Here is a 12887-nt window from a genome sequence, read left to right as displayed (position 1 = left end):
CTTTTCTAAGACAGAACACTCGAGCTGTCTTTGGATGTGGATGACATACTTAATAACAACCAAAGTAGACCATGCTGGAAGCTCTAACAGAGGAATGTGTTTAAAATGAAGGAAATGACACAGGTCGGAAAACAAACATGGACTTTGAAACCAAGGATGCTGGTCATTCCCGCTCCTCCTTATTCTGCTGGGTGACTCGGAACAAGTCACTTCACCTGCCTGGATTCTGACTCCCCACCTGCCGCCTAGGGGTGACAATAATCCCTGCTCTGTTCACCTCAGGCAACAACAAGAACAACGGTGATAAAATGCTTTAGAGCATTTTGACTTTTTTATAAATAAACATAATGAACTATAATATTATGCTAATATTCAGATAGCATTCTCCAGAATTTACGAAATGCTCACACATCTAATAGATGGTGTTATTGCCAGCTCATAGATCATAGATCTCAGCTCCTCAGAGGAGTGGAAAGAGATTCAGTTTTAGAGTCAGACAGTCAGGGATCTGAACCCCAGCTTTGGCCATGTGACCTTAGGCAAGTTAGTAGCCTCTATGGTCTTATTTATGTCCTGTGTGAATTGGGGATGAGGTAACACTTTCCTAGTTGTCCCAAACCTTTCTGGCAGACAGCAGGTATGGATTCTTTTATTACAGTAAGCACAAATACTCAAATCTTAGGGCCAGTTAAACAGATAAGAACAGCAATGACAGTAGTATCGTAAGAGCTATCATTTTTGGAGCCTTTCACTGTCTTGGGTGCTTTTCTAAAACCTTCACACATATTAACTCAGTGGCACTCACAACAGCCCTATGAGGAAGGGACTGTCATTCTCCCCATCTTCTAGATGAGGAAACTCAAGCATGGAGGGGTAAAGTATCTGCCCTAGGTCACCCGGCTAATAAGTGGCCCAGCTGGGATTTGGTGCAGGCTATCTGGCTCCAGAGCCTCTGCTTGTAACCTTGATATGGGGTCATCTCTCTAATTGCTAACATTGATAACATGCTTACTACGCGAGTGTCACTCTTCTAAGTAATTTATGTTCACAAACTCTTAATACTCTCACAAGGCGGCCAGGCACGGTGGCTCACACCTGTAATCTCAGTACTTTGGGAGGCCAAGGAGGGCGGATCATGAGGTCAGGATTTTGAGACCATCCTGGCTAACATGGTGAAACCCCGTCTCTACTAAAAAAAAAAACAAAAAACAAAAAACAAAAAGAAAAAATTAGCCAGAGGTAGTGGCAAGCACCGGTAGTCCCAACTACTTGGGAGGCTGAGGCAGGAGAATGGTGTGAAGTGGGAACCGGAGCTTGCAGTGAACCAGCACCTGTAGTCCCAGCTACTTGGGAGGCTGAGGCAAGAGAATGGTGTGAACCCAGGAACTGGAGCTTGCAGTGAGCCGAGATCGTGCCACTGCACTCCATCCTGGGCAACAGAGCAAGACTCCATCTCAAAAAAAAAAAAAATTACTCTCATAAGCCCTAGATTATACTAGATTATAGCTACTGCTTCGTCATTGTTGTTTTTATTTTTAAAAGGATGCCTAGTTGAGTTTGATTTTCAAATAAATGACAAATAGTTTTAAAAATATAAATATGTCCCAATGATTATTTATCTGAAATTAAAATTAAAACTAACTGGACATCTTGTATTTTTCCTGGCAACCCTGCCCTTAAATGATAAGGTAGGAACTAATCTAGTTCCCAGTCCTGAGTGGGCCTTAGTAAATGAGTAAGTGGTAACTCCTACCACTATTGTTATTTTCAGGTCTGGACATTTGTTTTCAGTTGTTCCTCTAGCCCAAGAAAATTCAGAAGTTATATGCATAAATAGAATAACAATTATGAAAATGTTAATACCGTAGAATAGTATCTCTGCAGCTTTTTCATGAAGATTAGATTATTTAAATGTCATCTCATGACAATCCTGTAAATTAAATATGCTCATTTAATTAATGAGAAAACTGAGCCTCAGGGCCCTTACACAATTTGCCCAAAGGGCGAACAACTAAAATAAAGTGGATCTTCACATCTTCACCTGTAGTGAGTATGTGAGCCATGTTATTGCATACCAGGTTTTATAACACAGAACATGTTTGTCAAGGTAGGAGTTTGGAGCCTAGCCTCAACTTCTGTTAATGGCAGGACACATTCTAAAACTTAAGGCACAGTCACCTAGAATAATAAAACCAGTCAGTATCAAGAAAAGAAAAAGGCATCTTCAAAATCACTATTACATTTAGCAATAGGATTATCAACATACTTGTTTTTCCCTTGGCCCCGGTAATATTTTATGGTGCTATAACCCTTGGTGATATGTCTGCATAATTCCCATTTACTGCAAAGTTTTAATGTTCCAGACACCCTGGAAAGATCTTTACCATTCCATAACCTATTCTTATGACAAACACATAACACACACATGCTGCCATGCTCTTTACCCATGGCTATTGCAGACATTACTAGTTGATTATGGAGCTGTTTCCCTTTGAGTCTGGAAGTGACTGCAGAATCCTTATATATACACATTACTTTGGGCAGCCACTATTGGTCAACTGTCGCTAACATTCAATGCCATACCTAGTAGCTACTTATGATCATCTCCTCCTGCTCAATACCTTTATCTTTACAGCTACACTGAAAAAATAGTCAAGTCTGACTGCTGTGTGATTAATGCTACTCTATAAGGACCATTTGGTAACTCCCAGAAATGGAATCCATCTGAGATGTGATGGTTCAGAGGCTGCAGCCTGCTGCAGCCTAACTGCCACTTATAAAAAAAGAGGGTGCACTGTGAGGAGCCTGAAACTCTCTGCCACCAAGCCAGTTGTGAAGCCACCATTTCCAACATCTTGTGGTTGCTGTGATGGTCTGTTGCTTCCCACAGGAGGAAAACTGCACACTGCTGTGTGCCAGCAATGAGGCCTTAAGTCCTGCCTTTTCTTTGAGGGTTTAGGTTTCATTCTCAGACAGTGTTCTCATAGGCCAAACGACTGGGTTGAGGCTGGGAGTGCCCTTGGATCATGACACAGTACAGATTTAGGAGGGCCGTTGCCCTGGCTTCCTAGTCCTTAAACCAAGCCCAGTGGGTTCACCTCTTTGTGCCCCCGGTTCCCCTACCATCCCCCCTGACACACTCTAGCCCACACATAATGATGCTTTTCTTCCTTCTCTTTCTTGGGAAGAGGATTTAAGAGCTTCATGGACACACCCAAGGCATTGTTAGTAAAAGTTCAGGAGGAGACAGTGACCTGGGTTAGGAATGAGCAGAATCAAAATTAGAGTAGGAGGGAAAAAAGGAAACATTATTCATTAAATCTACTGATTCCTAAGATAATAGGGTTTGTAGGAGTCTTGAATAGGACTCCCAAATTGTATAAAGTCCTTAACTTCTCCCCGTCATTGTCAAAACCAGCCTAACACCAGATCATTAAGATCAAAACACACCCCGAGAGAAGGGAAATGCTATTCAGAGTGAACAAATAAAGCAAAAATGTAACAAGCTTGGGAAAGTAGACAAAAGGAACAGTAAATTGGAGGGGTACACAGGAGAGGAAAGGGAAACAAGTCAAGGGTCTAGAGCAGAGGGCCAGTGAAGGTACATGGCACATGTGAAAGGCATTAGTGGTATGTACTACTCTCAAGAGCAAGAGCTGCATTTCTAAACACTGACATGTGTAGCAGCTAAGAATTTAGACCCTTACATCTGGAGGCTGAATTCCAGCTCCCTCCTGTGAGTTTTGTGGCATCAGGCAAGTCACTTAAGTTCTCTAAGACTCAATTGCTTCATTTATAAAATGGGATCATTAATAGTAACTGTCTCATGGTGCTCTTTTGAGAACTTGTCTAGCACCTAAATAAGGCAATAAAGTATGACGTTGCTATTATGTGAATATGTCCCCAATATATTGCTAAAAGATGTGTAAGTTACAGAATATGATTAAATGATTCCATTTATGGAAACAGTTTCTTTATACATAAATAAATACTCACAAAAGAAAAAAACATTGTAGGATATAATAAATTCCTCTTCAAAGGTTTTAGCCCATAGATTGTTAAGTACGATGAGTTCTGAGACCCTCTCCAAAGAACCAATGTATCAGTATGTTCAGCTCCCCTGTTCTTTGTTCTTCATTTTAAAGTTTAACTTCCTCATTCTTTACATCTCTTTGCCCCTAGCTTCAGTAAACAACCCCCTCCTAGCCTCTATCACCTACCTCCATTCTGAGTCCCCCCAGTCACCTGCTCTGTCCTGAGTCAGCCCTAGTCACCTGCTCTGACCTGAGTCACCTTTAGTCACCTGTTCTGTAACTGTCCTTCCTGCCAAACTACTCACCCCACCTCTCTGGCTCGTACCCATGCTGTCTTTAAAACAGCCAGTCGGAATTAGCTTAGATTGTGTGGTCCAACCCTAGCCAATAGGTGAAAGACACAGCAGTAGAGATTAGCTGCATTAGGATAAGAACCCCTTCCCCTCCCTTGTTCAGGTGTGTTCTCACCATTGCTCAATCTGTGAGACCCACCCTTTTATAGAAGTAAAATTGCCTTGCTGAGAAATTAAATTTATGTTCGAGTGCTATTTCTTTGCAGCATCGAAAATTTATTTCTAACACCATAAAAACCTAAACTCAAACTATTAACCATAAGGAATAGAAGTGATTTTTTTCTGCCTTATATCTTTCTGTATTGTTTGGTATTTATCTTTATAATAAGCAGGTATTATTATAATAAGAAAATAAAGATACAACTATAAAAGGAACAAATCAAATGACTACTGACCCTGAAGCATGGGGCATAATGTGGGGTCTCTAGGAGGACAGGCTGGCCAGGACATCCTTGACAAATAAACAGGTGTTCCCTGCCAAGGCAAGCCTAAAGGATAGAAAGGAAAATAAGACTTCTTGCGAGAAAGAATGAAAAATGAAAATAAAAAGAAGGCAGAAGTGTTTAGTAATACAAAATGGGACCAAATGCACAGTGCATGAGGCATCCACACAACACCCAATATTTTTCATGCCAAAAGTAGATAAGACCCACCTTCCACCATTTTTAATGGAATAAGGTACTTTGTGTTGGCGTTCACAAAGATCACGTTTATTCCTCTGTCCGCGGCTGTGTCTGGCCTGTAGTTTAGGTGACTGAAGTTTGAGAAAACATAAATTTCTCTTGAAAGACAATATAGAGTCTATTTGCCAAGTGAAGAAGAATTTATAGGGCCATTTTTGACTGAAGTGTTCTGAGTATTAGAAAATAATTGTGAAACATATAAAGAAAAGCTTGCTGAATGGATTAAAGCTTTTGAACCTATAATTAACCCAAGAAGCTGGTTTTAAATGAATAGAGAGGGAATAGGAAATTTATTGCGTCATTCTGGTTGTAATGAATATTCATCGTATGATTTCTCTACCAACATATGATGAGCAAAAATAACTTTCTTGCCTTTCTATCTTCTGAAGAGGATATTGACAAGATACGAAGCATCTGAAACCATCTCCATTGTATTTCTATTTCTACCTGGGTCAATGAAACTATGAGCTTAGTGTTCTTAGGTAACTCTGGGGCTGGAGGATCCACTTCCTAGGTGGCTTGCTCACATGGCTGCAAGATGGTGCTGGTGGAAGCCTCAGTTTCTTTCCACACGGGACTTTCCACAGGGCTGCTCATGTGTCTTTCAGCATAGTGACTAGATGTTGGCAAAGCTGCTTATCTAAGAGACTGAGGCAGGAGCTGCAATTCCTTCTTTTATTACCTAGCCGTGAAGTCATGTAATAGCTTCAGAAGTCAGCATAGGCCAGCCTTAAATCATTGGGAGGGAAATGTACAAAGGAGTAACTGAGAGGAGGTGAGGGTTATTGGAGGCCATCTTGAAGGTTGGTTCCCTTAGGCACCAATGTATGCTGACAGTTTTCAGAGCTTGCATTGGGAGCAGTGTTGGGCAGAGATGGTACTCTTGGTAGAAGCTATCAAAGCCTGGATTGTGAGTTGGAAGTTTTGAATAATCACAAGATGAGCTACAACCTTGTCTGGAGGAAAAGGACGGACAATTTGACCTCTAAGGGGTGTCTGGGATCTAGCTTGGATCTACTCCCAAGTTATTCCTAAGCTTGAGATCCTTTGCCCCAGAACTAAATGGAACATCAGTGAATTGATTCATTCCATCAATAAAATGTTTATAGAGTACCTACTATGTGTGAGGCACAGTACTTGGCACTGTAGCTACCTCTGCTTAATAGTGACTATCCCAATATTCAACTGTCCCAATGAATAGTGACTGTCCTAGTAGTAATCCCAATGAAGTGACAAAGGAAAGATAAGTTCTTGGATATTGGAGGTGGTGATAAGATGACAAAAAGGCTGACAGCTTTATATCATGAGGCTGAAAATGGGGGATGTGAATCCAGAATGAAGAGAAAGCAGTTTTCTCCTATAAATACTTAGCTTATTAATGAATTATAAATTTTCATAAGAAAAATTATAGTATGCTGTGAGGACTAGTCAATGTCAGGGAAGTGATATTAAATTGAGAAGTGATGAGTAGGAGATGTTCGAAGAAATGAGAGTGGGGAGGGAGTTGTAGGTAAGAGGGAACAGCATGTGCAAAGACCATGAGGTGGGAATATGGGGTACTCTGAATCCTGAACTGCCTGCCCTATAATTTGGGAGTTACTGATAACTGAGATCCACATGGCTCAGTGCTTATTATTAGAAGAAAAGTCTTAGTCATTTAATACCAAATTATTTCTTCTTTCAGTTCTGGATAAAGACAAGTACATTATTCATTTTCCAGATTTCCAGAACATCAAGGCATAGTTATGGGGCACATCTTAGAAAAACCTTCTCTTATATCTGATAGCATAGGAAAAACATCTGAAATAGAACAGAGAAAGTTTAACAGATAATGTTATTGCTAACAGCTCTGGTTTCTTTCAGTGTCCAAAATTAAAGTGAATGGTTCAAGGAATATTGTGAAGTGGGTATTCCTCTCTTACGACCATTGGCATCATAGATGTCATCTTATGCAGGCAAACAAATAATTACAAGGGACAGTCAGCTATTTGTATGAACAATCAATTCCATTCCTTTCTTATCATCTGAAATAACCTCAGATACAAAAATTATAAATGAACACAAACAAGATTATGTAGTGGTCCCTTTAAGATAAACTTGGCAGTGTTTAACTAGAAATTGCTGACTGTTCCAAAAATGACATTCTGTGTTCTTCAGTAAGATGGAGAACTTTTTTGTGTGTTTTTTCTTCCCTCCCATTCAGTTATAACAATGAGTCACCACTACCTGCAAAGCTAGACATGTAGATTCGCATCTTGTGCCAGAAAGCCCAGGTACCAGTTAGCCAGGATTTAAAATGAGAAGGGTAAAAAAGTTTAATTTACAGATTCAATTAAACATGAAAGTTTGCAGGGAGGAAAACACATCTCCCAACCACCATCCTCCACTTTAAAAAATGTATCTATTGATCTTCATTCCAAAGATGTTACATACATCAGATAACTAATTTTTAATGATTTGTATAAAGCATTCATTTGTCACAAATCACCCAGAAAAACTGTAATGAGTACTGATACAAACAAAACTCCCAAGTTTTCTCTGACCACAGCACACTTCTAAAGGAAACTCATTTCACCCTATTTCTATAAAGGCTATCTCTTGTGCCCACCTGTCCTTGGCTTCCAGGAAGCACAGAGAAGGTGAGGTAGTGGAAATATGGACTCAGAGACTCCTGCAAAGATGATGATTAGGTACAATGCACAGCAGCCCCAAGTTACCTCCTAAGACAACTCCCCTCCCTGCCCTTTTCCCCCCCAAATGAGATCTTTCCAGACAAGAAACCTGACTCTTATTTTTATAATGCTTCAGGCATGCACAGCAAAAGAGCAGCTCTTTCCGCCTCTCCAGTTTAGGCAAGACCTTATCATCTGGACTGAAAAGTTAGAGTTTCACATCTTGGTCTTTGTGCGACTGAGTAGCCAACCAGAAAGAAAATAAGAGGGTAAACTCATACTATATCTTCCAGAAATAAAGAAAAAGATAATGAATATGAGCACACACTTTTAAAAATATCTCTATGAAGCTCACATAGATGTAGATATAAATGTATTTCAAGATACCCATTGGGTTCCCCAGGCATGGATGGATTGTCTTATAAATTATTCCAAGATCTCTTTAGTGGCTGCATATTCAACCTGAATTATGTTTCAAGTTCTGAAGCCCGCTTTTTCTCAGTTTTAATGAAATGTGTCCAAATGTCACTCCCACGACTAAGTAAAAAAGGAAAGATAAGCTCCTGGACTTTGGAGTTGGTGATTAGATGACAATAAGGCTGACAGCTTTACATCACGAGGCTGAAAATGGGGGATTTGAATCCAGAAGGAGGACAAAAACCAACAAGTCTCCTTTCTGAGAAAAAGGAAGACATTTTGACTGTGAGTGGGAGTTTTTAGTTCCTCTAAAGGGATTTTTCAGGGGCACGTTGTTCAACAGAAAATATTACCTATATAAGATTGTTCATCTACTAGACCAGAACTGTTCTTAATACTATGTTCTGCACTGTTAATACTCAATAAATTGTTAGCAGCAATATTCCAACAATGATAAGAAGTCAAGTACATTCATTGTTCCATTATTTGCATTTAGTAGTTGCCGTCTTGAACATAGTCATAACGGACAAAGGCATCCAGGCGCTTTCTTTTTTAGAGACAGGGTCTCGCTCTGTCGCTTAGGCTAGTGTGTGTTTTCTTCCCTTTCCTTCCCATAGTGAAATGAGGTGATCGTGGCTGCTTCAGCCTCAACCTTCTGAGTTCAAGCCACCTTTCCACCTCAGCCCAATTAGCTGGAACTACAGGTGCCTGCCACCATGCCTGGCTAATGTTTTTATTTTTTTTGTAGAGAGGAAGTCTCACTATGTTGCCTAGGCCAGTCTTTAACTCCTGGCCTCAAGCAGTCCTTCCGCCTTGGCCTCTCAAAGTGCTGGGATTACAGGTTTGACCTACCGCTGCCAGCCAAGGCAGGCACCTTTACAGGGATCTTCATGCTTGAGATGCTTATTTATTTCTGTATGCCCTCAACAAAAGGACTTCTATGCTCTTTGTATTTTTTCTAATGAATTTCTCTAATATCTTAGGAGCCTGAGCACTGATGTCTTTATTTTTACTTTTAACCAAGACTTTCATAATTTCTCAAATTCATTCCCACAAAGAAGACAATGACATCAAGAAAGACTTTGAGAATCCATCATTCTGTATATTCAGCCTATCTCCTCTCATCAAGAAAGAATCCCCTTTGAGTTGGGAAATATTCTTTCCCTGACTTCAATCCTTTGGTTTTAATGGGAGTTGCCTATCAGTTTAACACACCCCTGTTTACATGGGTGAGGATGTGACCCAACTGGGCCAGTCATCATGCCCCATGGAGGATTGGCCCAAGAGACCACACGTGATCAACATAGGCCAATGTGAGTCCTGGCTGAAGTTGACACCAGAGGTACCCCTTTGACTCTGGTGATGAAACCGGGAAGACGTGAGCCTGGAAGCTGCCATCAATCCTGACTCTGGCCATGGGAAAAAGGTGACATAAGGAAATGGAGCCAACACTCAGAAAGAGGTAGAACTGAGAGAGGGAGAGAGTGGATTATGAGTCCCATCTCTGGTATTGTACATTCAGCTCATCCTTGAAATATATGAGCTACCCCAAGACTCTTTCAATTAAGCATCCCATTTTATTCTTTTACTAAAGGTAGTTCAGGTTAGGTTTCTGTCCCTTCCTGATTAATTCGGGTTCTAACTGCATTAAGAAGCACCTTGCACAGTGGTCTGCCTAGAGTAGATACCTAATGTATGTGGGTTAAAGAACAACTGCTTTTATTTTTTAACAGGTGAACTTTAGAAGGCAGAAAAGGGAATTCAAAATTGGATGACTGTCTGAATTTTACTGTTACCATTAGCACTAATAGAGACACTATTTCAGGTCTACTGACATTTCAGGTCATACTCTGTGAAGTGATTAAAGGTACAGACCAATGCTGTCCAGTGGAAATACAACTTGAGCCACATATGTAATTTTAAGACTTCTAGTAACCACATTTTAGAAAGTAAAAAGAAATAATTGAGATTAATCTTAATATTCTGTTTAATTCAGTATATAAAAAATTATCATTTCATCATTTAATATAAAAATTAATGAGATATTTTTAAAAATTTCTTATACTGAGTCTTCAAAATCCAGTATGTATTCCATACTGAATCCAGTATATATCACATCTCAATTTGGACTAGCTACAGTTCAAGTGCTCAGTAGTCATATGTGGCTAGTGGCTACTATACTGGACAGTGCAGCCATATTTCCTGATCTTAATCCTGGTTCTACCACTCACTAGTTCTATGAACTTGGGAAACCTATCTGATTTATTTGAGCCTGAGTTTCCTCATCTGTAAAATGGAGATAATAATAATCATTCCTTTACCATAGGGTAGGTGAGGATATAGAGACAAGTGGGTTGGATGAAATTGCTGCCTACACTGAGCTATATTCTAGGGGGAGCAATGGACAACTTACTGCTATAAGTATAAACAAATGATGTCAGATAGTACTAAGACAACAATATAACAGGTTATTGAGAGAGCGAGTAACCATGAAGGGGATTGGAATAAGAGCTTAGATAGGACTAACAGGGAGAGCCTCTCTGAAGAGGCAATCAGTTAGGTACCCGCAAACTCAGCAATGAAATGGAGCCAGCCACATTATAATCCAGGGTAGGAGGCCAGGATCTATGTTCCAGGAACTAAATAACTATCTCTAAGAAAGAAAACACAAAAATAAGTATCCTAGGGAAGACTCCTGCGTGGCAACTCATATGCCAGCAGCCAGCATCAAGTCATTTTTTGAGTTTTAGTGCCGTGAAGTGCTGGTGACAGCTGTTTAGTGTCCCACATACTTTTCTCAGGCAGCCCTTGCATCTGTTCCACACCTCTAAAGAGAGAATGAAAGAGAGAAAACAAACTCTGTTGACAGAAGGAGGTGTAGGCCTTTATGGCATTAAAAAAAAAAAAAACAAATTACAGCAAGGTAATTCCAAGCTACTCTAGTTTTAAAAATAGGTCAGTCCAGGTACTGTGGGTAACCCTGACAGATCTTTTCCACAAGCATGTGAAGAATACAGGTTTCAGGACGGTCCTGAACTTGTGAGGTCCTGCAGAGGCATACTCTCTGGGCGGTGCACATCTTGCTGTTGCTACTGCCAAGTGCCAAATTTGTCCTGGCTCGGGGGTGGACCCACTGCTCACAGTCTTGTTTTGACTCCTTCTGTCTGTTTCTCTTTGAAAGCAAATTGCCTCCCCTGGCTGTTTATGACATGTTTCAGGCAGCTGGCCTGGCAGCCTCTAGAATGCTTCTGAGTTGGCCATACAGGTAAGCAAACTCGAGGTTAGCTGCTGTATCATGGCAGCAAGGGGTTCAGAAAAGGGTTTGTGTTAAGCTCTTGCTCAGCTACTTATACATGTCAGCTCCTTTCATTCTCCTCAAAACAACCCCAAGAGAAAGATATATTACTACCAACATTTTGCAGTAGAGGAAACTGATGCTCAGAAAGGTAAAGTCATTTCCTCAAAGCCACACATCAATTAAGTGTTGTCTCCAAATCCCCTGCTCTGAGCTAAATGGGAACAGTTAAGGCTAGAGAGAGGGGAGATACCTGGGGTGTCATGTGACAGTCCATTAAGTTTTTCCTAGGTAAAAATTCAAGCAACTTGAACTTGATTCTCTACCAAGACTTCACACTCCCAGGTCACCATGGATAGATTTTCCACATTGTTCCCAAGTTGGCTGCAAAGACACCAGATCATGTGTAGAAAAGACGCACTTCGGGGGCACAGGAAGTGTATCACTGGGAACAGAATCCAGAGAAACAGAATGAAGAAGTTGGATCAGCACTGCAAAGCCAGATGCTAAATTCATTAATAGATGCCTTTTGGAGAGTTTTTAGAAGCTCAGGATCATAAGATTGAAGCAAGAATTTGAACAAGAAATAGAAAGCAAAACAGATCACATTATTCATCCTCACAAGATCATACTTCCACCTGCAGCAGTAATGGTGCTTTAAATTGGGTTGCATCACGTAAGATCTAAACATAAACCCATGGATGACTTGCCTCCTACCTTTTCTACGCCAGCCCACCCAGTGTACTCTCACTGTTTCCTTGCAAATCGTGCTACCTGCCTACTTGTCAGACTCAATGCTTTCTCATTCCTTATGATCCTGGGTAATCTTCGATCTCCCTGCCACATTTGACAATGCTAGTCACTTCCTTTTCTCAATACTGTACTTCTCTTGCTTTCTGTGATATCAGAATATAATGTGTCTTAGTTCTATGTTGCTGTGCAACAAATTACCCTAAAACTTAGCATCCTAAAACAACACATATTTCGTATCTCTCAGTTTCTGTGGGTCAGGAAGCCAGGCACAGCTTACCTGGATCCAGTTTCAGGGTCTTGCCCAGGCTACAGGGAAGGTGCCAGCTAGAGCCGTAGTCCTCTCAACTGGGGCTGGATCCATTTCCTGACCCAGTCATTGATTGCTGGAAGGATTCAGTTCCTCATAGGTTGTTGGACTGAAACCTTCAGTAGTCACTGGCTGATCACTGGAGGATGCCCTCAATTCCTTGCTATGTGGGCCTCTCTATAGAGAGCTTCATCAGACCAAGTAAGTGACAGCAACAGAGAGAATGCCACAAGGTGGAAGCCACAGTCTTTTTTTAACATAAATATGGAAGCGACATCTCATTATGTTTGCTGTATTCTGCTCACTAGAAGGAAGTCACTAGATCCAGTCCACCCTCAAGAAGAGTGGATTATATGAGTGTGACTAGCGGGAG

The 12887-nt window shown here is 40.7% G+C and overlaps 1 protein-coding gene across 9 annotated transcripts in view; it reads left to right on the top strand.

The window, feature by feature from the left end:
• Positions 1-12887, top strand: part of LOC108584546 — a 323594-nt gene that overhangs the window by 241261 nt on the left and 69446 nt on the right. The window contains exon 1 of one of the 9 annotated variants that reach the window (XR_004181941.1): positions 1410-11424. The exons of the other annotated variants lie outside the window; for them this stretch is intronic. The gene's annotated coding sequence lies outside the window, so the exon portion shown is untranslated. Of the gene's footprint in view, positions 1-1409; positions 11425-12887 lie in introns of those variants that run through there. 9 annotated transcript variants of the gene reach the window in all.

This window comes from Papio anubis, chromosome 2, assembly GCF_008728515.1.
Source record: "Papio anubis isolate 15944 chromosome 2, Panubis1.0, whole genome shotgun sequence".
In the NCBI taxonomy this organism is placed as follows: Eukaryota; Metazoa; Chordata; class Mammalia; order Primates; family Cercopithecidae; genus Papio; species Papio anubis.
Note: the sequence above shows the minus strand (reverse complement) of the source record. Positions and strands in the feature narration are given on the sequence as shown.